This window comes from Camelina sativa, chromosome 9 (assembly GCF_030686135.1).
Source record: "Camelina sativa cultivar CO46 ecotype springtype chromosome 9, ASM3068613v1".
NCBI classification, from domain to species: Eukaryota; Viridiplantae; Streptophyta; class Magnoliopsida; order Brassicales; family Brassicaceae; genus Camelina; species Camelina sativa.
Window position 1 is genome coordinate 1,281,095 of NC_141888.1, and position 12,654 is coordinate 1,293,748.

At 47.0% G+C, this 12,654-nt stretch overlaps 2 pseudogenes; one reads left to right on the plus strand and one right to left on the minus strand.

Moving 5' to 3' along the window:
- Positions 1-4,630: 4,630 nt before the first annotated feature.
- Positions 4,631-5,053, minus strand: LOC147937563 (defensin-like protein 8 pseudogene; annotated as a pseudogene).
- Positions 5,054-6,880: 1,827 nt separating this feature from the next.
- Positions 6,881-10,657, plus strand: LOC147937564 (uncharacterized; annotated as a pseudogene).
- Positions 10,658-12,654: the final 1,997 nt, after the last annotated feature.

Consider the following 12,654-nt stretch of genomic DNA (forward strand, 5'->3'; position numbering starts at 1 on the left):
AAAACTCCCATCCTTCTTCTTAACAAACAACACCGGAGCTCCCCACGGTGAACAACTAGGACGGATAAAACCCTTACTCAACAAATCCTCCAGCTGCTTCTTCAGCTCTGCCATCTCTGCTGGAGCCATCCTGTAAGGAGCCTTAACGGCATCGTCCCGGTTCCAGCTCAATAGTAAAAGGATCCGACCGAGATGGTGGTAATCCCTGCAACGATAGGAACACATCCTCAAAGTCCTCCACAACCGGAATACCGCTAACCGTAGACTTCCCCACTAACTCTGGCATAGATATAGTAACCAGATAAGCCTCACGGCCCTTCTCGATCATCTTCCCAGCCTGAACGGCTGAGATCACGAGACTCCCCGAAGTCGGTCTAATACCCTGAAAAACCAACTTCCCTCCTGGACACTCAAACCTCCACTCTACCCCGATAGCAATCCAAATGCATCCTATGCCGATGCAACCAATCCATCCCGAGAATAACATCATACAACTCCACTGGACTAATAAGCAAATCCGCTTGCCACGACTCTCCTGCGATCTGGATATCAATCCCTCCAGCTCGTCCAATGACTCTCAGGAACTTGCCTCCCGCAACTCTGACAACTCCTGTACGCTCTCCAGGATCCCCTCTGATCCCCGCACTCTCGGCACACTCCGGAGTAATGAAGCTATGAGAAGCTCCAGAATCAAACATGACATGGGACTTAAACCCGCCCACCAACAAGGTCCCTACACAAACCTCATGTGTTGAGAACCTAACACTTGACCACAAGCAAAAACAAATATAATCTGAACTATTGAATTGACCAAGTTCGAATCTCAGAAGTTATACCTGTGATCGCTCCTGCACTAGTGCCACCGGGCTCCCTAGTCGAGTACACCTGTGACGTCGGCTCGATCCAACCCACCGGCTGCACACCGTGCTGCACACCCTACTGCACTCCTGGCTGACCACCAGCCTGCACCGCTGCTACTGCCATCTGCTGCAACTTGGGACAACGAGGCTTGATATGCCCCGTCTCTCTACAGTAGTAACACACCCGAGTATCTGTCCGCGGCTCCATCACCGCCCGCTGCTCAGTCACTGCCCGCTTCTCACCTCTCTGAGGACAGTTGGTCACCTTGTGGTCCCTGCTACCACACCCAAAGCATCTCGCACCCCCGTGCCTCGATCTATGCATATCATCAAACTTCCGCTTTTGCCCATGCGCAGGCTTGCCGCCCTTGCTAGGAATAGAATGCGGCTGAGACCGCTGTGGCTGCACCGAAGAACTGACCACAACCACCTGTGACCTCAAGTCATCCTCTATCCCAGCTGCAACCTCAACCAGCTCCGCTCTCGTAGCATAGCTCCTCACTCTGCACCGAGTCCTCAGATCATCCCGCAGAGCCAACAAGAACCTCCGCACCTGAGCCGACTCTGGCTCCCATGCCCGGCCTGCATACCCCACAAGCCGACTGAACTCTGCATCCAGCTCCCGCACTGTACGGTCCCCCTGAGTCAACCCCAAGAACCGTGCCTCCATACGATCAAGAGCCTCCTGAGGAAAATACTTGGAGTTAAACTCCCTCACAAAATCTCCCCAAGACATACCCCGCTGCACCCTCCGTGCTGTCACCGACCTCCACCACACACGGGCATCTCCTGACAAGTAATACACTGCCAGATCCACCCTGAACTGGTCGGGACACCTAAGCGAAAGGAAAAGATCCTCCATCCGCTCTCTCCACTCATCCGCTACACTCGGATCGGTACCTCCTGAGAAATACCCCGCTCCCACTCGCTGCAGCTGCACCATCATCTGTACATACTGAGCATCCACTACCTCGGCCCCCGGCTGCACACCTGCCTGCAAACCCGCCACAGTCTGCACCGCTGGAACCTGCCCACCACCCACTGGCGGCACTACTAGATCCTGCCCACCAACCACTGGCGGCACTCGTGGATCCTGCCCACCAACCACTGGCGACACTACTGCTGGAAGTCACTGCAAAACCTGAGCTAGCAAGTCCATCAAGACATCCTCCCTGCCCGGAGCACCCTCAGCTACAACCCTCACACCCGGGGCAACACCGTGACCGACACCGGGCCCATCCGCCCTGCCGTCACCCAAACCAGCCTGGTCTCCAGACACACTAGGATGAACCTGTGACTCTGCCACCTCCTCACTGGCCATGCTCTGGGTCACACTCACACTGGCCTCAGGAACCTGAACTCGTCCCCGACCACGACCACGACCACGCCCACGACCACGACCACGACCGCGACCAACAGCATCCTAACCTCTAACCATCAGTATCAACAAGAACAGAAGACTAAGCAACAAATAGTTCTAATAACACAAGAACACAACTTACCGTGGAATCACAAAACAAGCTCAAAGAGGATGTTCTACGACTTCATGCCACACACAATTGAACAACTCACACAATCAACCATAGCATGGAATCCTAAACATCAACAGCGAAAGCACAATGAACCCTAGACCTAGAACCGTAAGGGCTCTGATACCAAAATGAAACAACCCTTCCCCTTTTTTTTTTCTTACATATAATTCGCTAGTGGTCCCATACCCACTAACATTCTAGCAACAATCAACAACCGCAACTAACCAAAGAAAACATTCCATTAATCCAATAAAATTCCAACATAAATAAACCAATAACCAATAATGCAATAAACCAAACCAACAGTGAATAGCAGAGTTCCAACATCCTACAATGCTCTATCAACCTAATTCTAGCAACCTAACAATAGCTAGACCACAGTCAATCAAGCCTCTAGAACATCCTCCTCTTCATCGCCTTTGATTCCACGATCACACTTTTCCTTTACCTGCACACCACAAACAACAATTGAGATGCGTAAGTATTATCATAAATACTTAGTGAGGCCGTCCTCCCATCTACTAGGTTATACACACAAGCATATGAGACCCTCAACTTAAGCAAGCAAACAAAACACAAGCAATACAATAAACTAGGAAAACAAGTCTCGGTTGAGACTGGTGTCGACCGACGCTTAAACCGATGTCGATCGATGTTGTGAGCCATGGTGTCGACCGATGCTTGAAAGGTGTCGATCGATGCTGACACAAACGGTGTCGACCGATGCTCTAATGGTGTCGATCGATGCCATACCTGCAGACGCGAACTGCACGAACACCAACGACGAACTGTCCTTCCAAATCATCTCGAATCCGTCCCAAACTCACCCAATTACCTCGTAAATCACTGGGAATCACAAAAGCAACGAACCCAAGCAACAAAAAACACAAACAACAAAGAAAACACCCAAACAAGAGAGATATCATGCTTAGATCAACCATTGTCAAGCACTCACCTCAAGAACAGAAGATTGGATTGAGAAATGTTGGAATCAACACCTCCAGAAGCTTCTCCTTCGTTCCCAGCAACAACTATCACTTCTACAGCCTCAGATCTCTCCCAAATCACCAAGAACAAGCCCAGAAAAAAAATCACAGAACGTTTTCTCTCCTTTCTCTCTTTTTCTCACTTAACGGCGACAAAAATGAGACTTCCCAAAACCCTTAATTCGTCCTAGACAATTATATCACGATTTAGGAATTTTAATTGAACCAAACCGAACCAAACAACAATTAAAACAAACCGGACCAAACCGGAAAACATGGTGTCGATCGACACCCTTGGTGTATCGATCGACACCCACACCAAAAACCTTAAAAATTGGTTCGCGGATGTTACAGTTAGGGCTTGCTTTCAATCCCTGACTGGAGGCCACATAATGGTATAAATCTTCCATAATGTACATCCCAACTATATCATTTCGATCTCCATTAAGATCCTCATTTACTTATCTGTCATTTTACAGCCAACTAGTCCGACAAAAAATATCGACCAATGTGGAGCTCAGTATTTAAGAGAGACATCCAAATTCTAATCAAAATATGGTTCCAAGAGACTTGGATATAGTGGAATAGACATATTTTTCCTTGATTTCTCGGTTTGGAATCTCTTTTGAGGCACAAATTTATGTCAGCTTGGTGAAGCCTTAGCCAGTTCACTTGGCATGGAAGTGGTTAGCCTAATTATGTTTCTAATTTTGATTAATGCAGATGTGTTAAACTTATCTATTGCTTTTAGCTATGTAATATGTGGATGACCAAAAAATGAAATATATATTATGCGGAACCATTACATAACTATTGGAATATGATGTGTCATTGAATTAGATTTGACGAATTGCATAAGAGGTTGTTAATGTTGTATCACCAAATTTTCTATATGTTTATCATGTAAGGTAAATCGATCCTCAGTTTTAACATTGTAATAATTTAAACAAGACGAGTTAGTCTAAGAAAGCATCTATATAAGCTTTTATTTTGAATATAACATTGACAAAAATAAAAACAAAAGTTTATTTTAATGTTTAAATGAATATTTTAATTAATTTATAGTAATTTTATAGTAATTTTATTATTTTTAATTTGTTTCAAGAAAAAATAAATCCGAAGGTAGAAAATAAAAAACACAAATTTAAAAAAAGTGTCTGTAATTCAAGATATATTCTCCAATAACCACATAGCAATTATTAAAGAGAGAAGTCTGAAAGACAACTCGTTCTTGATAATATTATGACGGTCTTTAATAGGCTTTGGTGCATAAACAACGACGGAAAGCTCCGTCGAATTCGCATTGACCGCCTTCAAATTGCTCGAATAGTTGGCAGATGATGGCACAATTGTTACTGCTAAAGCACACACCTGAGAAACGATCGCTGCGTGTCTTGCATATTTTGTCCGCCAAACCCATCTCTATAAATATAAAAACACATTTGAGCATATGTGTGTTAGTACTTAGTAATTAATGTCTATAATAAAAATGTATACTCATTATGATATAACACCTAAATTCACATATATGTATGTATGATAATTTAGAAACTATAACATGACATGAGTATTGAACCTATAGTGGCAGCAATAAAGATAAAAGAGATCAAGAGAAAAGCTGAAAGAACACGGTTAGAGAGCTTCATTTTTGGAGTGAGAGAGAATGAATATTCTAGTGAGATTGTTAGAAATAATTTAGTGTTGTGTAGGCAGAATAAGCGTTGTTGGTGGCACTATATATATATATAGGAAATAAGGACTCATTATCTTCCATAGTATTTTAAATTTGTTGATGTAACATCCGCAAACCAAATTGTGCGTTTTGGATGAGGGTGTTGATCGACACCAAAGGGGTGTCGGTCGACACCATTATTTTTCTGGTTCGATCGAATTGATTCAATCGTCAATTTTGGCAGGTTTGGTTTAAGGAAACCATTGAACCGAGTTGTAAAAGGGGGAAAACGACCTAGGGTCGTGTTTTTGTGTTGTTTCGCCGCTTTTAGAAAAAAAAACAAAAGAGAGAGTTGGTTCTTGAGGTTCTAGAGAGAGTTTGTGAGATTTCAAAGCTTTGTGGGAGAGATCTTGCTGTGGGAGTAAGGATTCAAGGCTAGGATCGTGTGGGAAGCTTGCTGAGAGTGTGGATTCGTCCATTGTTGGTAAGAAACTTCCTGCAAAGAGGTGAGTGCATGACCATGGCTTATCTAAGCCTTTGATCCCTTGTTCTTGCTTGTTTGTTGCTTGTTTGTGTGTTTTTCTTGCTGGGATTGGTTGCTACATGTTCCTACGGATGTATAAGGCTTGGGTTTTGAGTATTAGACGATTTGGTGGAGTTTGGGAGCGAGATTCGACTCTCGGCTTCGAGCGGATCGCGGTTGCAGAGGGAGTGTCGATCGACACCACTTGGTGTCGGTCAACACCAGTGAAGAAGGCATCAATCGACACTGTGGGGTAGTGTCGGTCGACACGAAGAGCCAGTGTCGATCGACACTTGGCTGATGTCGGTCGACACCTCCCTTCCAGCGAGTTGATGTTCGTTTTCCTGGTTTGTGTGCTTTGTTTTGTTGATTGTTTGGAACTTGGAATCACTGTTGCTTATGTGTATAGCCCAGTAGATGGGAGGATTGCCTCACTGAGTGTTTATCAAATACTCATGCATCTCATTATGTGTTTGTGGTGCAGGTAAAGGCAAAGTGTGATCGTGGAATCAAGGCAATGAAGAGGAGGTTGTTCTAGGGACTCGGTTTGATGTTGTCTGGCATTCCTAGGTTGCTAGAGTTGGATAATTAGAACATTGCTAGGTTGCTGGTTCTATGTTTCCTGTTATTTGATTATTTGATATTGTTGATGTTATATTTATGGTTATATTATTGGATATTGAGATTGGTTATTCCGCTGATGATTGTGATTATGGTTAGGTGGCTAGTGGATATGGGACCACTGGTTGTAGTTTATTTACTATATTATATTTATTATTTATTATTTTTTTTTAAAAAGGTCAGTCCTTTCATTTTGGTATCAGAGCCCTTACAGTTCTAGGTTTGGGTTCACTAGGTTTCTGTTGTGATGTTTGGGATTGCATATCTTAATTCGTTATGTGAGTTAGTCAATTGTGTGTGGCATGGAGTCCTAGAAAATCCTCTTCGAGCCGACTGTGTGATTCCACGGTGAGTTTATGTTTCTCTGTTTTAATAGTAATTGTTTGCTTAGTCTTCTGTTCATGGTAGTGCAGATGGCTAGAGATGGTACTGTTGCTGGTCGTGGTCGTGGACAGAGACGTGGTCGTGGACGCGGACGTGGTTGCGGTAGGGGCAGAGTCCCAGAGGTTAGTGAGACCGAGGACCAGAGTGTGACAAATGAGGGTGTTGGCGAGTCGCAGGGTGTTCCAGGGGATTCTGTGAGTGTGGCCGGAGGGGGCGGTGTTGATGCTCCAGTGGCCGGTGATGCTAGGGTCCCGGGTGTGGGAGTCCCAGCGGGTGGAGTCCATGGTGTTGACTTTGCGGCTATGCTAGCACAGGTGTTAGAGCGGTTACCACCAGTGGTACCTCCTTAGGCTCAGGTAGTGCCACCAGTGGTGGCGGAGGAGCGGCAGCCAGTGGTTGCGGATGTGGGAGCACATGGACGTTATTTGTCTATGCTCAAGGAGATGACGCGTCTTGGTACTGAGCTGTTTTTGGGTGGTACAGACCCTACTGTTGCGGATGCGTGGAGGACAAGTGTGGAACGTAACTTCCATACTCTGAGATGTCCTGAGGAGTTTTGGGTGGACATAGGGGTCAACCATTTGAGTGGTGAGGCTCAGGTGTGGTGGAGATCAGTGGCTGCTAGGAGAGTGCAGAGGGAGATGACTTGGGCTGACTTCATCTTGGAGTTCAACCGCAAGTATTTTCCTAGAGAGGCATTGGATCGGTTGGAGGTGCAGTTCCTTCAATTGTCTCAGGGGACACGGTCAATGCGGGAGCTGGACTTAGAGTTCAGTCGACTTCTTTGTTATGGGGGTCGGGCTATGGAGTCTGAGGAGGCTCAGATCAAGAGGTTTTTGAGGGCTCTACGTGATGATTTGAGAGTTCACTGTAGAGGGCGGAGTTATGCTACGCGTGCAGAGCTGGTTGAGACTGCAGCAGAGATTTAGGAGGATATCCGGGCACAGTCAGTGGCGGCTAGTCCAGCAGTTCAGCCTAGTAGGGCTCAGCAGCAGGGTGGTTATAGCAGGGGCGGTAGGCCTGCACAGGGAACCAAGAGGAGGTGGGAGGCTACGCAGAGGCCGAGTTGTGCGAGTTGCTTCAGTTATGGGAGCAAGGATCACAAGGTTGCTAGTTGTCCCAAGAGGAATGCCCTGACGGTAGCGGCTCGTGTATGCTATCATTGCAGGGAGCCAGGGCATATCAGGCCCATGTGTCCCAAGTTGCAGCCGGTGGCAGTGGCAGCGTTGCAGCAGGTGCAGCCTTGAGGTCAGTAGGTGGCACGGATTGAGTAGGCGCCACGGGTTTACACGACTGTAGAGACTGGTGGAACCAGTGCCGGGGCGATCACAGTTATAATTTCTGGTACTTAAACTTTGTGAATTTTAGTAGGTTCAGATTTTATATTTTTCCTGTGTAGGGACCTTGTTGGTGGGCGGGTTTAAGTCCCATGTTATGTTTGATTCTGGAGCTTCTCACAGCTTCATTACTCCGGAGTGAGCAGAGAGCGCGGGGATAAGAGGGGATCCCGGAGAGCGTACATGAGTTGTCAGAGTTGCGGGAGGCAAGTTCTTGAGAGTTATTGGAAGAGCTAGAGGAGTTGATATTCAGATCGCAGGAGAGTCGTGGCCAGCGGATTTGCTTATCAGTCCAGTGGAGTTGTATGATGTTATTCTTGGGATGGATTGGTTGCATCGGTATATGGTGCATTTGGATTGCCATCGAGGTAGAGTGGAGTTTGAGCGTCCAGTAGGGAAGTGTGTTTTTTAGGGTATTAGACCGACTTCGGGGAGTCTCGTGATCTCAGCCATTCAGGCTGGGAAGATGATCGAGAAGGGCCGTGAGGCTTATTTGGTTACTATATCTATGCCAGAGTCAGTGGGGAAGTCTACGGTTAGCGGTATACCGGTAGTGGAGGAGTTTGAGGATGTGTTTCAGTCATTGCAGGGATTACCACCATCTCGGTCGGATCCTTTTACTATTGAACTGGAACCAGGGACGACGCCGTTATCCAAGGCTCCTTACAGAATGGCTCCAGCAGATATGGTAGAGCTGAAGAAGCAGCTAGAGGATTTGTTGAGTAAGGGATTCATCCATCCTAGTGTATCACCGTGGGGAGGGCCGGTGTTGTTTGTGAAGAAGAAGGATGGGAGTTTTAGGTTGTGCATTGATTATCGGGGTTTGAACTGGGTCACTATGAAGAACAAGTACCTTCTTCCCATGATTGATGAGTTGTTGGATCAGTTGAGAGGTGCTACTTGGTTCTCTAAGGTAGATCTAGCGTCGGGTTATCATCAGATACCGATAGATGAGGCAGATGTGAGGAAGACTGCTTTCAAGACGAGGTATGGGCATTATGAGTTTGTGGTGATGCCTTGCGGGTTGACTAACGCGCCAGCAGCGTTTATGAGATTGATGAACAGCGTGTTTCAGGAGTTTCTGGACGTGTCTATCATCATTTTCATCGACGATATCCTGGTTTATTCTAAGAGTCCTAAGGAGCATACAATTCATTTGAGGGCAGTTCTGGAGAAGCTGCGGGAGCAGAAGTTGTTTGCCAAGTTGAGCAAGTGTAGTTTTTGGCAGCGTGAGATGGGTTTTCTGGGTCATATTGTTTCTGCAGAGGGGGTTTCTGTGGATCCGGAGAAGATCCAGGCTATCAGGGATTGGCCTAGACCGCAGAATGCCACAGAGATCAGGAGTTTCCTTGGGTTGGCAGGTTACTACAGGAGGTTTGTGCAGGGTTTTGCAAGTAGAGCATGCCCTATGACTAAGTTGACAAGGAAGGATGTTCCATTTGCTTGGTCACAGGAGTGTGAGGAGGGCTTTGGAAGCCTTAAGGAGATGTTGACTACTACGCCAGTGTTGGCTTTGCCTGAGCAGGGAGAACCCTATGTGGTTTATACTGATGCATCTAGAGTTGGTTTGGGGTGTGTATTGATGCAGCATGGGAAGGTGATTGCTTATGCTTCGCGGCAGTTGCGGAAGCATGAGGGCAACTATCCTACTCATGATTTGGAGATGGCTGCTGTAGTTTTTGCCCTGAAGATTTGGAGATCTTATCTTTATGGTGCAAAGGTACAGGTGTTTACAGATCATAAGAGCTTGAAGTATATATTCACTCAGCCTGAGCTGAATTTGAGACAGAGGCGATGGATGGAGCTTGTGGCGGATTATGTTTTGGAGATAGCCTATCACTCTGGTAAGGCTAACACGGTTGCAGATGCTCTGAGTCGGAAGAGGGTAGCTTCGGCTCAGTAGCAGGAGATGGAGTCTCTGGTAGGAGAGATCAATGCTTTGAGCTTGTGTGCTGTTTCACAGAAACCGTTGGGTTTGGAAGCAGTTGATAGAGCAGATCTTCTGAGTAGGGTGCAGTTTGCTCAGGAGAAGGATTTGGGGCTGGTGAATGCCTCAAAGGATGTGTATTCAGAGTATCAGGTCTCAGATAATGGTACTATCTTGGTGCACAGTCGGGTTTGTGTGCCCCAGGATGAGGAGTTGAGACTGGAGATCCTGAGAGAGGCTCATGTGAACAGGTTTTCTATTCATCCAGGAGCGACTAAGATGTACCGTGATCTCAAGAGGTACTATCACTAGGTCGGGATGAAGAAGGATGTAGCTAGTTGGGTCTCGAGGTGTGATGTGTGTCAGCTAGTGAAGGCTGAGCATCAGGTTCCTGGCGGTTTACTGAAGAGTCTACCCATTCCTGAGTGGAAGTGGGATATGATCACTATGGATTTTGTGGTAGGATTGCCAGTTCACGGACCTTTGATGCTATTTGGGTCATTGTGGACCGGTTGACTAAGTCACCACATTTTCTGGCCATGAAGAAGACTGATGGAGCAGCGGTGTATTGTTTCTAAGTCAGCACATTTTCTGGCCATGGGGTGCCAGCGAGCATTGTGTCTGATAGGGATTCTAAGTTCACTTCGGTGTTCTGGAGGGCATTTTAGGCAGAGATGGGCACTAAGGTGCATATGAGTACAGCTTATCATCCCCAGACAGATGGACAGTCAGAGAGGACGATCCAGACGCTAGAGGATTTGCTGAGGATGTGTGTGTTCAGGAGACCTCAGAGAAGATTCGGGTTCTCAAGCTGAACATGCAGGAGGCTCAGGATAGGCAGAGGAGTTATGCTGATAGGAAGAGGAGAGATCTTGAGTTTCAGGTAGGAGACAGAGTGTATCTTAATATGGCCATGTTGCAGGGTCCGAACAGGTCATTGTCAGAGACTAAGTTGAGTCTGAGGTACATGGGTCCGTTCAGAGTTATTGAGCGGGTGGGACCGGTAGCATATAGGCTGGAGTTACCTGAGGTTATGCATGCGTTCCATAAGGTTTTCCATGTGTCTATGTTGCGGAAGTGTCTCCGTGAGGGTGAGCAGGTGTTGGCTAAGATTCCTGAGGATCTTCAGCCTAACATGACTGTGGAGGCGAGACCAGTGAGGCAAAGATGAAGGCAAGGTTCGGAAGAAGAAGATTTCCTTGATGAGACTCCTTTGGGACTGTGATGGTGTTAAGGAGCATACTTGGGAGCCTGAGGCGAAGATGAAGGCAAGGTTCAAGAAGTGGTATGAGAAGCAAGCCGCGACTTGAGCTTGTCTAGCCTGGTCCCATATGTAATTCGTGGCTGGAGCAGGAATGGAGTATTCCAGCCTATCTCTCTTGTTTACTCGGTCGCTTGGGGTGGTTGGTTGTGCGACTCAGTAACAAGATGAGGTGGTGCTCGGGGTACAAAGTTTCCGTGGGGCAGGGTTTTGGAGGAAAGTTTCCTAAAATAGAAGTTTCAAAAAATGGAAAGTGCTAAATATGGAATTTGTCCATTTTAGCGGTGGAGAGCCTAGGAGGGGCTTTTGGGGCCTTAGTGGCGGACTTTCGAGTCAGTGTGCCCGTGTGTGACGGTCTTTTTAGACATTGTGTGGCCTTTGTGGCGGGCTGTTTAGCCGTGTGTGGCCTTTGTGGCGGCTGTTTCGCCATTGTGTGGCCTTTGTGGCGGGCTGTTTAGCCAATTGTGTGGCCTTTGTGGCGGGCTGTTTAGCCAGAGTGCCTGTTTAGGCGGTCCTTCGGGGCAGATGGTCTTTGTGACGGTTCTTCAGGACGAGTGGCTTTGGTGGCGGTCCTGGTTAGGACATTTGTTTGGCCTTGGTGGCGGTTCTGTTTAGGACATTTGTTTAACCTTGGTGGTGGTCCTGTTTAGGACATTTGTTTGGCCTTTGTGGCGGCCCTTGTGGCATGTATATGACTCTTGTGTGGTCATGAGGTATTCCAGTAAGGGGATATGTGGTTAGTAGGACATTGAGATGTTTTACGCGAGCCACAGGAAGGAAACCTGGATAGGGACAGGACTCAGACGTGTTCAGAATTGTTTGCTCGCGACTCTTGGAGGACTTAGGTTCTCCTATTACTGCCATATTCTGAAACTTTGTGGCTTGGGAATATGGTTGGTATATCAACTTCGGATGACAATCCTGGGGTGCGCTGTAGGGTGGCAACCCAAGAGACAAGTTTGGATATTTCCTTATATATATTATGGCATGCGGGCTTAGGCCCGATGAGGAGCCAACATTTGGCATGCAGACTTAGGTCTGATGAGGAGCCAATAAAAACTCAAGGTTTAGGCCTATGAGTAAAGGAAAGTCCAAAAGTCGAGAGCAAATGACGCCTGGAGCGTGAGTCTACCGCCTAAAGGTGACCTTCTGTAGATCGGTCAAAGAGTGCGGGCCGTGGAGACGGTTGCACGGGAGTCCTTGGCTGATGGTCGTTCGAGATTCGAGGATGAATCTAGATTGGTGGGGGAGAATTGTAACACCCGCAAACCAAATTGTGCGTTTTGGGTGAGGGTGTCGATCGACACCAAGGGGGTGTCGGTCGACACCATTGTTTTTCTGGTTCTATCAAATTGATTCAATCGTCGATTTTGGCCGGTTTGGTTTAAGGAAACCATTGTACCGATTTGTAAAAGGGGGAAAACGACCTAGGGTCGTGTTTTTGTGTTGTTTCGCCGCTTTTAGAGAAAAACAAAAGAGAGAGTTAGTTCTTGAGGTTCTAGAGAGAGTTTGTGAGATTTCAAAGCTTTGTGGGAGAGATCTTGCTGTGGG